Source organism: Struthio camelus, chromosome 2 (genome assembly GCF_040807025.1).
Source record: "Struthio camelus isolate bStrCam1 chromosome 2, bStrCam1.hap1, whole genome shotgun sequence".
NCBI classification, from domain to species: domain Eukaryota; kingdom Metazoa; phylum Chordata; class Aves; order Struthioniformes; family Struthionidae; genus Struthio; species Struthio camelus.
In genome coordinates this window covers 159,977,230-159,990,510 of record NC_090943.1, presented here as the reverse complement: position 1 = coordinate 159,990,510, position 13,281 = coordinate 159,977,230, and the positions used below count along the sequence as shown (strand labels likewise).

The following is a 13,281-nucleotide window of genomic DNA, read 5'->3' as shown; positions in this document are numbered from 1 at the left end:
TCTAACAGTTATTCTCCAAAAAGATTACACCAGACTGAGCAGAATACAACAATGTAAAGAAACCATAGGCAGGCAGAAGTACAAAAACAGGAATTAACTCAAACGACAGCTAATCTTGCTGTTATCTAGGTCAACAGAAGGAAAGCAAGACCTGAGCTCAAGTTTGTAGCATCCCGTAAACCTCATCAGCTCAGTTTTCCTCTTAAGACTATTCATATTCCTCTCTCAACCTGCCTCCCCCTTCTGAAGGGAGGGATTATCTTCTTGCTAAATTGTTCAACAAGGCCAAAGAGAAGTAGAAAGGAAAGCGTTAACCTCTTTCTCTCCGTCTCTGCGAGCGGTGCGCAGCGCGGCTCCGACTCCGCAGGAACGCTGCACCGCTTGTTTGCCTGCGGGGCACTTCAAGGTCCGCACAGGCGAGGTGTTACTGAAGCGTTAAGTCTTACCATTTCCAAAAAAAGTCTGCCATTGGGGCAAACGGTGCCACCTTTGCAGCCAGACTGCAATCCTGCAACACCCTGAGCATCACCACCGCAAAAGCTGTTCGGGAACGGCTCACGAAACCTTCCCGTCAGAAGAACCCCCAAACCCGAGATCAATCGCAGGGTGAGCACGCAGAAATCGTCTCCGCTTTGCCCAGCAATGCTAACAGCTGACTTTGGCAAGAAGTTAAAAGGCGCATCTCCTCCAACACAATATGTTAATAATCCATAATGCGGCGTGCCAGGACCACAGAGTGTGAAAAGCAAGAAAGTGGCCAGGGACAGGTCTGAGGCAAAGAGACCAGAATATCCCCTCATTCCTCATTTGCTTCAGCTAACACTCCTCCCCCTTCCTTCCCCGTGCTGCGAAACAGGCTCCAACCAACCAGTCGTCAAAATCTAAATGTGACACTAATACGTAGTATTTGGTTGCCAAAACTCACATGAGCTCCTTCCAAGGGAAGGAGGGGAAAGAAAAAAAAAATCCCTAACTTAACTGCACAATTTCAAGAGCCACCGATTCTGTGGCCAGCTTGGGCCGATTTGGGTCGCCTCCCAATTTTATAACGTTTGTGAAAATTTCTCTTGCTTTTCTCTAAAAGAAATCACCACCACCAACAAAAAGCCAGTACAAACTCAGTGCAATGTGGCAGTTCTTTCCATGGCAACCCTCTAGCGCACCAGTGCTTTTCCGCATGGACCTAGCTGCAAAAAAAGGAAGAAGGGCAGGGAAAAGACCATGCTAAAAAGCTTCAGCTGTTTCTTCTAGCCTGACAACCCTGCCACCCCAGGACACTGAGGACATGAGAGAAAGGTAACACTTTAAAGTCTCACTACTGAAATGCATCTTATCTCAAACTGTTAACCAGCTGCTCAGTCATTTGCAGGCTTTTTTTTTTTTTTTTTGGTGTCACAGTCAATATACACAACATTTTTTGCAACGGCAAAAAGCTCACTGATGGGAATAGCACCTTTCTGAGGACGGGAGGAGCAAGGGCTTCTTGTCCAGCACCAGCAATATAACCTCGCTCAAAGTGCTCCTGCTGCAGGCGGCCAGTGGGTGCAAGGGCAGGGTCCTTGCGAGCTCCCTCTCTGCCTCCGATAGCTGTTGCTGGCTGCTGCACCTGATGTTCTGGTAGCACCAACCTGCAGTTGCTGCATCAGTCAAACCTGGGCTATGCTTTCAGGCTCTCCTTTGCAACCACACGTTTTTCTCTGAAACTTCCCCTCTGCCCTACCCTTTAATGAATACTTTAGAAATTCAGCATCCCCAGACATCTGGGGGAGCTACAGCCTCCAGGCACATCTTGTCTTTGGCTATTCTTCAACCCAGCCATGCAGCCAAATCCTTTGTGAAACTACTTGGGATCCAGAGCCAACACAAGCCAGTTCGCAAGGATTTTTTTCTCCCCAGCAACATTCTCTCTCCTGCTTATCACCTGCCAGATTCTGCCTTAAGCACTACGATTACCCATCCAGGAGTGGTCCAGGGTTATTCTTCCTGAGATTTTATGTGAAAGCTTGACTTCATTTCACAATAGTTTGAGGTTTAGAAAGAAAAAAAAAACAAAAAACAAAACCACATACCACACACACACATTCCATGGCTGAATAAAAGTGAGGGCTGATTTAAAAAAAAAAAAAAAAAACCAACCAACGAAACAACACCCCTCATCCCAGTAAAAAGGGGAAAGGGAGAGACAACAGTCCAACTGCTAAGGCTGTGGATGGCAGAGAGCTGAGGTCCAACTGCTTACTCTCTTCAGGCTGCAGCAGGGACTTGAAGCCACATCTCCAAGGATAATTCAGACTAACCTCCCTCTCTCAAATCCATTCGGTGCTTCAGGCATCTTTCCCAACAAAAGCTTCAGCAAAGCACATATTTCTGTAAAGTGCTTTCCAGTAATCAGCTTACTTCTGATGGATAAATGTTTGGTCAAAAATATTTCCTGAAGCAACTCTAGTCTCAAGACTGTTGTGTGATACACGGTGAATTAGATCAAGACTTGCTTTATGTTCCTCACCTGAAAGAAATTCCTTTTGTCTCCATGATTTGTCCTGTGGAAGTGATCTTTTCCCCCTCTAATGCCTTTTGCCTTCTCCACCCCCACCAGAATAGTAAGGGGGTTAAGGAAGTTTGGTCAAAGAAACAGGGCAGGTTATTCACATAGGTCCTGACTTGTACAAGACAGTCTTTACAAATACGCTTCAGGCGGCTCTGCAGAAAAGAGACGCTTCTGGCTTTGGAAGTGACTGGGCCTGATAATACCTGATGCATTCAATTCACTGGTATCTCCTGCAGCCTCATGAAGAGGAGCAAAAGGGCAGAAATTAGAGATAATGCAAACAAGGAGCCCTTAAAATCCCTTCCCTGTCACGCAGGCCAGGCGCAGGGTGAGTTGCGTCTCCATTTTCCTTTTGAAAGATCTCATTTCTAAAGAGAAGTTATCCCAGGTGAAGTTCTGCAAAAGGAGGGAGAATAGCCAGGGAGTTTGAAAAGGCTGCAGAAACTGTAATGGAAAAAAATCACCACTAAGTCACCAGAATCCTCTCCTAACAGGAGATTAAAATAAAGTGAACATGATGAAACAACACAATTGCACACAACACTGCTGAGAAACCGGATCGAGCTGCTGAAGTCAGCTCCCAGGCCTCTACTCTCAAAATACTGGCGACTCGCACACAAGGTTAGCTACATCCAGACCATCCTTGGCTGCACAAGAAGGGGTGGGAGAGGTGAGATAGATTGCCCCGACACGATGATTCTTCTGAATGGAGCCAAATTGTCTTTAAGTCCCTTTTGTCACCTGCCAAGGCTCAAATGCAGCATCTCCAGCTGCTTTGTAATGATGAAAGGTGACACTACATAAAAAGAGCTCAGGAGCTATGTCCATGGGACGTCTATATCATTGCTGCACCAGGGAGTGAGGAAAGGACCCTTAACACTAGGTCTAGCAAACAGGAAAAGCCCTTTTCTACTTGTCTTGTTTTCTTCTCATCTTTTTTTTTTTTAATTCCAGATCTTATTCTTTCAAAACTGAATTTAAAGAAGAGCAGGACAGATTTTACTCCTTTTCTGGAGTAACTCAGCCCAAATCTGCTGAGGACAGTGGTTTTAGGCCAAACTATAAAAGCAGGGGACCCGGCCCAAGATACAGTGCAATCCAGTTCATCCTTTTGAAAGGACAGGGAGCAGTCATCCTGACGCTACAAGTTTGCTCAAAGGTAAAACAATCTAACATTGGTATCAGACAGCAGGAACTGAAAAATTCCCCTTTCTAGACTGCCCAAAATTTATCTCTGGAGTGCTTCAAAAGCTGAACAATGGGATGGCTCACGCGGTACGCTCAGTATGCAACGAATTTAAGTGTTGTGAAAGAGGTCCTTCCCTATTTGTTTATTGGCACAGAGTCGCAAGAATGCTGCTGACCTTGCGGTGCTTGTCCTGGACGCGCAGGAACAGTGAGCTACACCACAGACTGGCGCAGTAAACTTGGAGAACTAGAAATTATTTAACCCACCAAAAGGAGCCTTGGATGGCATCCAAGCCTCACATTTTAGAGGAACCAAAGCAGTGTCTGAGGCTTTTATGACAGACAAATACTGGAGGAGGAGGAGGGAAAGAAAAGCAAGATGAGATTTCTACCAGACCCAAAGTAAGAAAACAAGAGGGTGTTACTGGAAAAAAAAGTCTTTCCTCCTTGGACAGCATCAGTTCAACACACACACGCAATTTATATTGAGCGATGAAATAATGGCATATGCCATCATCGTTTCCTTCAAGAAAAGCTAGCACCAGGAAAAGAGCACCTTTGAATCCAGCCCTCTGTTTGCTCCCAGTCCTGAGTGACTCAAAAGAAGGGCTCTCTGAAGGTGCACAGTAGTAGGTCAATCTTTCCCAGCAGGTAGGAAAGCTATAAATCTATCGCTTAAAAAAAATTATTTTATATATATATATATATATATATATATATATAAAACTACCCCCCTGAGGCTTGCTGGGAAGAAGTAAAATTGGGGGGAAAAAAGATAAAGATGAAAAGCACCTATAATCTCTTTAATGCAGCCCTGAAGTTCTTATGAAGAGTGCAAAGAAAGGATAGAAAGAGGGAAGAAAGGAAAAAAAGCATCCCATTGACACCAGCTACAGATTTATTATTTTTTTTAATGGGCATTAGAAAATGCCCTGCTGACCTATCTGCCCTGCTTACACCAAAGCTTTGATTATGTTACATGTGTGATTTTAATACAATGTTTATCCCAGTGGTAGCCACCAGTTTGTTTTTTAATTTGTTTCACCACATGCATTACAGCACAGGGTTTTTCAGCTGGGGGGAGAGGGGAAAAGGGGTGATTTGTGGGTAGATGATGAAAACATTGGTCATTAGGTTGCATCTCATCTGGCTGCCGGGTTGTTGGGCTGCTGACAAGGGGAAGAGAAGAGCAAGGAAGATGCAGCTGCAAGGGGTCCCACGGGCTTGGAGAAAAGGGAAAAGGAGAATAAAGAAGGGAGCTGCTTTGCCCCCAATTTCCTACAATCTGTCCTCTTGCATTCAGTGCCACCAGCATCCTCTCGTCTTCTCCCAAAGGTCAGGCAGGAATGGGAGAAGAGAGCAGAGGAAACCTCTGACGTGTCCTGGCCTGAGGTCACAGAAGTGGAGCTCCCTGGCTGCCGACAAATCCTATACTCGAGTATATGACGTTTTTGGGCATCCCAATTCCCACTGAAATCCCAGCAGCAGCCGGCACCTTCAGGGATTCGCATGCTGGCTGCCTGCTCTCTGCTCGTGCTGCGCGTGGTGGATAGCTGGCCCCACCGCAGCCAGGTACGGTCTCAATGCAGAGGAAGCCTCTGGCTGTCGCGGTCCCCCACGGTGCCTGCCCACATCATGATGCTGCCCAGATGCCCCAGCAGGACCAGGACAGATTCCAGGTCTGTGCCAAAACCTGATGCTGGGCAAGCACTGTTTACTGTGTTTTCCTAATTAAAAGGATCATCCAACTCTACCATAGCATCCTTAACCCTCTCCACCTCATCTATCTGCAAAAAACCTCCCCAAAACAAAAACACACTCGTGTCCAGTTTTTAATCCAAACTGGAAATACGCCTGTTTCAGCTCTGAAGGTGCGGCATGTTGGCCAAGACAGCAACGATAAAACACTTTCTTTGCTGTATTTTTTGCTAGTGATTTGTATCTACATATAGATAAGCACTCCCTAGACTTCCTCCCCCGAAACCACTACCAAAAAAAATAAGAAAAATTCCACATTCTGCTTTTCTTTAAAATTCCATCACAATGCTTCTTCAATCAAGTCCAATCAGGACTACATAAACAGAGTGAATCCCTTAGGAGTTCTCAGTAAATTAGCCACTTCAAACACACTTGAAGTTAAAGAAGGTTTGCTAGAAGTCAATGTTTCAAACAGACTGCAGATCTGGGAGCTGTCTGTCAGAAAAACCTTACCCCATAACCTCAGCAATCTTATAATTAATGAAGTTTTATGATAGGTTAGAATAATTACGCACCTTATAGGAAAATAAAATATAGTGTAAAATGCCTAGAAGTCACATTGCTTGTGCCAGCACTGGTTCACTACACATTTAACTCCATGCCATGTACTTCAGTTGAATATATCCTATGAAACCCAAAACAAGCCCAGAGTGTCTTTTTGGATCTGTTACGCTCCATGCGGCACCAGTGGTGCTCAAAACAGTTACTGTTCCAGGAGAACACAAGTGATAGCCACTAACTACGACTCAGATGATGTCCATAACTACAGATTATACGAGGGATCTTCATTATACACAGCATAGACAGTGACCACACAAGTGGATGGCGCACAGATTCACTTTACTCTTGAGTGGGTGAAGGTGGGGTATGAAAGAGGCACTTGAGACTCAACAAGAAACCTAACATTTATGACTGGTTGAACAGATGACCAAGAGGTTAATGATTCATCGTGGTGATACTTTGCAAGTGTCAAGATAGAAATGAGAATTTTTTTTTCTTCCAGTTTTCATTTTATATTCCCTGTAGATTATATTCCAGGAAATTACTCTGTTATGTGAATACTATTACTAAATGACATTTTGGTCCCATTATCTCAGACTCTTTTTGGCATGTATGTCAGATATGATTCACCATGTGTTTAATGACATGCAACACACTGGTTCAAATATACTCTAGTAACGCAAAAAAGCCAAGAGAACATTTTCTTATGCTTCCAGTTACAACTCAGAAATGCCTCACTTAGTCACACAGGCCCCATCCAGTTTTAAGATCTCCCATGCAGATTCATGGAACAACAAAATAAAACCTCCTGAGATGGATTAAACTTCTTTGCATGAATTTGAGAAAGGCAGGATATCATCTAATTATTAACACTAGAAGGGTCTTGATCCTGATAACTTCTCTAGCATTTTTTAGAAATTCATTTAAAATGGTTTTCCCATATAATTATTATGTAGTACTTTTATAGCAAAAATGTTTTACCAGATCAACAGTATTTCCAAGTCACATCATCAGTATTACAAAAGAAACAAAAAAGCAAGCCCTGTGCCAAAGACCGTACAGCCTTTCCTTCCTCAAAGGTGAGTACAGGATTATTAGCTGTAAACTGCTTTGAAGGTTAAAAAAGAAGAAAAAAAATTAAGTGCTACATACTGCTGTCCCCATGAGTCAACATATCTTCTTCAAAACTCTCCACTAACTGTTTATAACAAGATAAAACTAGCTTATTGCTCAAAATTACTATATGTATTATGATTGGCAACTCAGGAACAACAAGTAACAGCTAGTGTAACTATTTGGTAAGACCCCCTCGTAGGTTAAGCTTAAAGCGGATTTGCTCAACAGTATTGTCCATTCCAACTCAGGCAGTCAGGTATGTTTCGCTCGAGCTCTTCAGCCCACTGAAGGGACAGAGCTGAGGGGGTCCTACCTTGCAGAAAGCACAGAGCACGTGGAGTCTATCACAGTGACTTCCAACCTCGGCCAAGGGGCAATCACCCTTCTGGATTTTATATGAGACCTTGCTCACCTTGAGTTGAGCACTGCTGTGCTGAAGAGGTGCAGTTTGGCACCAGTCCTCTGCCTAAGAGGGTCTCGGACAAGGAGCAGCAGAGAAACACCGGTCATCCTCGATAATCTACACAGAAAAGGACGCACAGGCCACCACTGTGTGTGCATGTAACCATGCTATCAGTCACACGTTTTGATTAAATAAAAAAATTCACCAAATCCACTCACAGGAATGCAACATCTCCCCTTGCAGAACTTCCAATTGCTTGGAATAAAAGCTGGCCTTCCTAAAGCAGCCACCGATACTTTTCAAGTGCTCCCAGCATTCAAGTCTCCAAAACAAATTAACAGGACCCCCAGGAGCTCAGTGACCTGGAAAAATAAGTCTTACGCATTTTGTACAGGTGTACGACACAGCACTGGTATTACACACCGGCAAATACGCCAACTATGACGTTATCTGGGTCTGCACTGCTACCCATGCCAAGGCTCCCACAAGCAAGACGACCAAGGGAAAACGCCAGCACGCATACCGAGATCTTTATGTAATGCCTCAGCTAGCCTTACCGAAGCAAACAGGATGACTGGCTCCTTTGCTCAAATAGATTAGGTGTTATCTAAAGGAAAGAACAGCTAATTACTTGAACTCTGTGAATATCACTATTTCCTGGTAGGTGTCACCTAGAACTGTCCTCCGTTTGCAGATCTTAAGACTTAATGCTTGAGGAAAAGCACAGAGGCACAAAGAGTGGAGTCAGATGGCGTTAGCAAGACTAATCCTGTTAGGAACTCATGAAAAAGAAAATGAGCTGATTGATAACAACTGATGGGGCTGCACAAAGGAGGATGGTTTGTCCCTCAAAATGGGTCTGTCTCTGAACAATCACTGCAATTATCACCAAACGTGAGCACGTTGGAGCAATCAACTCACAGGAAGAGTCTTTGCATGACCAGACACAGGCCACAGAAATGCAATGCAACAGATAAGAATTGATGTATTTTGAAATCGGCATTTGTTGTGTAATTTTTAGGTTTGAAAGCATCACAAGAATAGCATGTTTTACTGGAGAATTTCAACAGCCAGAAGACAGCTGATACTGCATCCCCTAACACTCGAGACGTTGTGAAGCCTCAGAGCAAGAGCCAGGACGACAGACTGCGCTGCAGCAGTTTCCCAATATGGTGCTGCTGCACCGAGCATGAGAGAAGCACTGCCTTCGAGTCTTTTTGGAAGGAGAAGTAACACTTTAAATATATATGTATTACTGTCCAGAGACTTGATGGACGCAGTGTGTATTAGCTGAGAGATAAGAGATATTACACACAAAACAACGAGACAGAAACAAGCAGACAGGGATTCTGCTTTACGGCAGAATTTGCCAGCTAAGTCCATTAGAAGCTCTTACTGGCCATGAAGGCTTCCAATTAAAAACGCCAGATCTAGGAAGTGATCAAATCATGAATAAGCAGGACAAAAGGGCAGGTCGACGGGATCACGAGCGCAGCAGCGCGTTGCGCGATGGCAGCGGTACGTAGCCGAGCAGAAGGTGATCTGCAAACTGGGCCACGGCCCGAGCTGGTGACTTGAAGAGCGGCTGATAAATACTGACAGAGGCTGCGTGCGGGAAGGGGCTCTGCAGGCAGCTCCGGGAGCCTTGCTTGCGGACACCAGGGGCCTCCAGGCCCCGCTAGCTATCGCCAGCCAAGGGGCGTCCAGCCGGCAGGGCAGAGGGGCACGGAGCTGCTGCTCCCGCGGGAACCGGAGGAAAACCGGCCACGGGAGCAGCCGAGCCGCCCCGCTGAGCGCTCCGTGCTGGCGCTGCAAAGCTTTCGCCACGTAAGAGATCCTACTGCAAGATCTGCTTGCGTACGGATGTGGAAATTCTCATCCTCGTAAACGAGACCGACCATTTCTTTTTTGTAAGCCCCTTATTCAACACTCAGATTATCCAGTCTCAGCCTCAGCTTGCTACTTGTTTCACCGTTCACAGGCTCTTTTGCCATCACCTACCTCCCGAAAACCAGCCGCAGTTCATGTACTGACCACCCCCCCCACCCCGGTGCCATCGTGGCAGCTGCTCCGCAGCCGTTTGGGCTCCCTCCTTCCCGTTTTTCGCCCCCCCCCCCCCCCGAGGACGCGGCCATGCTCCGTGCTGGACCAGCCACGCCGTTATCGGAGGGCGGCGAGGAGGCCATCGCGGGGGCTGAGCGCGTTTCTTCCGCCTTGCCGGCCTCAGGCGCAGAGACGTGTCAGAGCTGGTGGCGCGTGAGGGAGGCAGACGCGTATTACAGTCCTCCTCCGCCTCTGCCGCGCTGCCACCGTGGCTATACATAACGTGGAAGTGAACGCAAACATAACCCCCCCACCTTCCTAGGCTCAAACGCTGTCCCCCTGCGATCCCCAAAGATGGTACACACTACAGCCTCTAGCAGCTTCGTATCCCTTTTGAGATACGGGGCCTAACCCCAATTTCTCCGCCACCTCCATCAGCCAGGACGAGCGGAAGCCTCGTGCAAGCTATCAGCAGTTAATCCAAAGGACTCGACTGCAAACGGCGCCTCTAGGAAGAGGCGCTCGCAGAGCCTCCCCACACGCAGGAAGCGCCTACGTGGAGTTTGCAGGGACAGCGAAGTAAGTTGCTTTTGGATCTTCTCTCAAGAAGAGAGGTGGCACTATTTCTATAGTAACAGACCAAAACACAACTTACCATGACAATAGGCAGCAGCGCACATCACGCTGCTCCTGCTGCAGAAGCCTGAAGTTCCCTTCCTTTGCGTAATATGCACCAAAAGGGAACGTGTTTATAATAAAACACCCCTTATTTCTGGTGCGTTCCCTCCCCCCTACTTCAGGGGGGCACAGCGCTCTTCTCACCTACTTGAGAGCGCTTCTTTGCTAAGCGCCGTGCAAATATTTTTAAAGGGGCAGATCCTGGCTCCTTGAAGTCCTCTGAAATTTGGGACCGATTTCAACAGAAGCAAGATCAAAGGTGGCAGCAGATCCTTTTCCGCACTCCCCTAGTATCACAGAAAGGGCCCGTTCATGGTCACTCAGCAGGCTCGTCGACATACGAGAAAGCCATCAGAAAAGGTCACACCAGAAATAGGAATCCACCGAATGCTTTAAGGGGGTGGGAAGAACCTCCGTGGAAAGAAATTTGTATTCCTCCTCACACACGAATGCAGTTTGGAAAAAAACCCACAATAAATGCAACACAATTCCCCATACTGCTGGAGCTTTAGACTCCTGTAATAGATCGTGAACAACTGTACTCACTCTGCCTTCCTACACACGTTCACCGTAACATCTGAAATCCAGCCACGCCGAAAGCTGCTGCGTTTGATTCATCCCGAGCAGTCCTGGCTGGATTTCAGAGAGTGCCAAGCACACTTACAGTCTGCTTGCAGACACGCACGCGGGAAGCTGTACTTTGCAAAGTGCAGACAGGAAACGTGCCAGATTTGTTTATACCTGAGTCATGACTAATGCTGACAGTGAAAACTGAGAAAACTCAGAGACCATTACTGCACTCAATACATATATGATATACTAGCCTAACTCCATCATCAGCAAAACTGGGACTAAACACACATCGTGCGGTGCAGATCAAGAGCTGCATCGTATCAAACTAATCATGATGGAAATCACGTGATACTCAGCCCCCCCACCCCGTACTCACCGAGTTTTGAGGCAGAAACACGTTGTCTAATACATGACAGAGTCACACATTTAAGTGCTCCTTCCTTCAGGATATCAAGGCTCCCAATTTTCCAGCAGGCACAATAGTGAGTGCTCCAAGGAAGCCACACTACTGGAAGAGACCTGCGGCAGCAGGAGAGCGGATAAGGGAAAGGCAATGATGGGATGGAGACAGTGTCCTGCGGGAGCGCTGGCTCCAGGAAAATCCCTTGTGATTTTTCGCACTTCCTATCTCCCCCCCACTTTCAATTTACCTGCCTCTTTTCTATTCGTTCTCTTGATGTTCTCTTACCAGGCAGATGTGAAAGCGAGCGTGCCTTTTAAATCGAGAACAACTACGGAAGTGGAAAGCAAGCAAACTCTGGGTTAGCTTTGCTGAAGCACAGGGAGCAAGGCTGTTGAGGAAGGGAAGAGGCTCTGCGTGTGTTATACAGGGATTTGGGACAGATGCCATAACAGGGATACAAGACACGTGCAAGCAAGTACATGGATGCTAAGCCATCACAGAAAGGAAGGGCACTCGGGCTCCCTCCGTCTCTGGGAGTCCCGTCACCACAGTACCTCTGAGCCGTCACTCCAGAGACGGACCCTCCGCTGCTTTCTACGAGCTCAGATCCCCCCTTAGCACAAAGGGCAGCAACATCAGAGCCTGCCACAGTTCTTGTTATACCTCTCTCAAAGTGAGGTGCCAACTCAAACTTACTGTAAATTGGAACCCTACAAATCAGGACGAGAGGCAATGGGCACAAACTGAACCACAGGCAGTTCCATCTGAACCTGAGAAAAAACTTCTTCACTGTGAGGGTGACAGAGCCCTGGAAGAGGTTGCCCAGAGAGTTTGTAGAGTCTCCTTCGCTGGAGATATTCAAAACCTGCCTGGATGCGATCCTGGGCAATATGCTGTAGAGGACCCTGCTTGAGCAGGGAGGTTGGACTAGACGATCTCCAGAGGTCCCTTCCAACCTCAACCGTTCTGTGATTCTGTGAAAGCACGCTGCGACGCAGTAAACCCATCCACACAAGGGGGGCTGAGCTGTGGAGGTCTAGCTGAGGACCCAGCACAGACACTTTTGACACTTTTTCATCTGTAGCCACAGCAGACCTTTCATTTCCCTCATCTATCACGTTTCAGCTCAACACAGCTTCTTCAGTGAAACTTCCCAGTTTAAATCTACAAGCAAAGATATAGGCTCACATCTCTACTTTTCCTCCAAAAAAAAAAAAAAAGCAAAAAAACCCCAAACCCACACTAATTTCTTTCTCAAAAGCTATTTTATCTTTCTTTTTCCAGGCAGAGCAGAAAAGCCAGACCTGCTGCACGACATGGCACTCAGTCAGCATCAGAAATCTTCCATATTGCTAACAGCCTGGGTCTTGCTTCACCATGAACCCTGCCAGCACAGCAATCCCCCCACCGGACCTGCTGCTTGCCTCTTCGGCCACCTCTGCTCGGGGCAAACTGAGCTCCTGCACATTCCTTTTCTCCCTCCCATCTGCTGTTCTGTCCCTATTTTGGCTATTGGCCATGCCTCTCGGACCCAGTGACCCTGGTGGTCGCTTCTCCTACACCTCGGCAGGAAGTCTAGGCAGGACAGATATCCTGCTGTTTCTCCTTCTGTGCCTTTTTCAAGTTTTGACCACATAACGGAATTTTCTCATTTCTCTTCCTTCTCACCACAATTTCCCTTTTAGCTACTTTACCCCCCCCAACCCCACCCTGATGTATTCAAGAGCACTAACACGGATCACTATCCGCACAAGTCACTGTCACCAAATCATTCCCATCTCCACCCGAACCGCGGCTCCACAGGCTCTCCTTGTTCCAGTGCGGTAGAGTCAAACTTTGTAGCCCTTCTCGCCCCGTTGTAGTTGTCTGATCCTGTTTGTTAACGGATCAACACTCGCATCCTCCGCTCCGCCAGTGACACCAGCTTCATCCATCTGCTTGTCGGCTTCCCCCACACTATTCACCAAGCTTCTTTCCACGCTGCCCCTTCGGCACGGCAGGACCTGCCTCAGTTCATCCGCAAAACCAGTCCCTGCTGCTGCTCTACAAGCCTCAGGGAAGACCCATGTT

The 13,281-nt window shown here is 46.9% G+C and overlaps 1 protein-coding gene across 4 annotated transcripts in view; it reads right to left on the bottom strand.

Annotated features, from left to right (window-relative positions):
• ZHX2 (zinc fingers and homeoboxes 2) overlaps nucleotides 1-13,281 on the bottom strand; it is an 80,024-nt gene that overhangs the window by 26,054 nt on the left and 40,689 nt on the right. Inside the window, exon 1 of one of the 4 annotated variants that reach the window (XM_068933198.1) lies at nucleotides 10,782-10,899. The exons of the other annotated variants lie outside the window; for them this stretch is intronic. The gene's annotated coding sequence lies outside the window, so the exon portion shown is untranslated. Of the gene's footprint in view, nucleotides 1-10,781; nucleotides 10,900-13,281 lie in introns of those variants that run through there. 4 annotated transcript variants of the gene reach the window in all.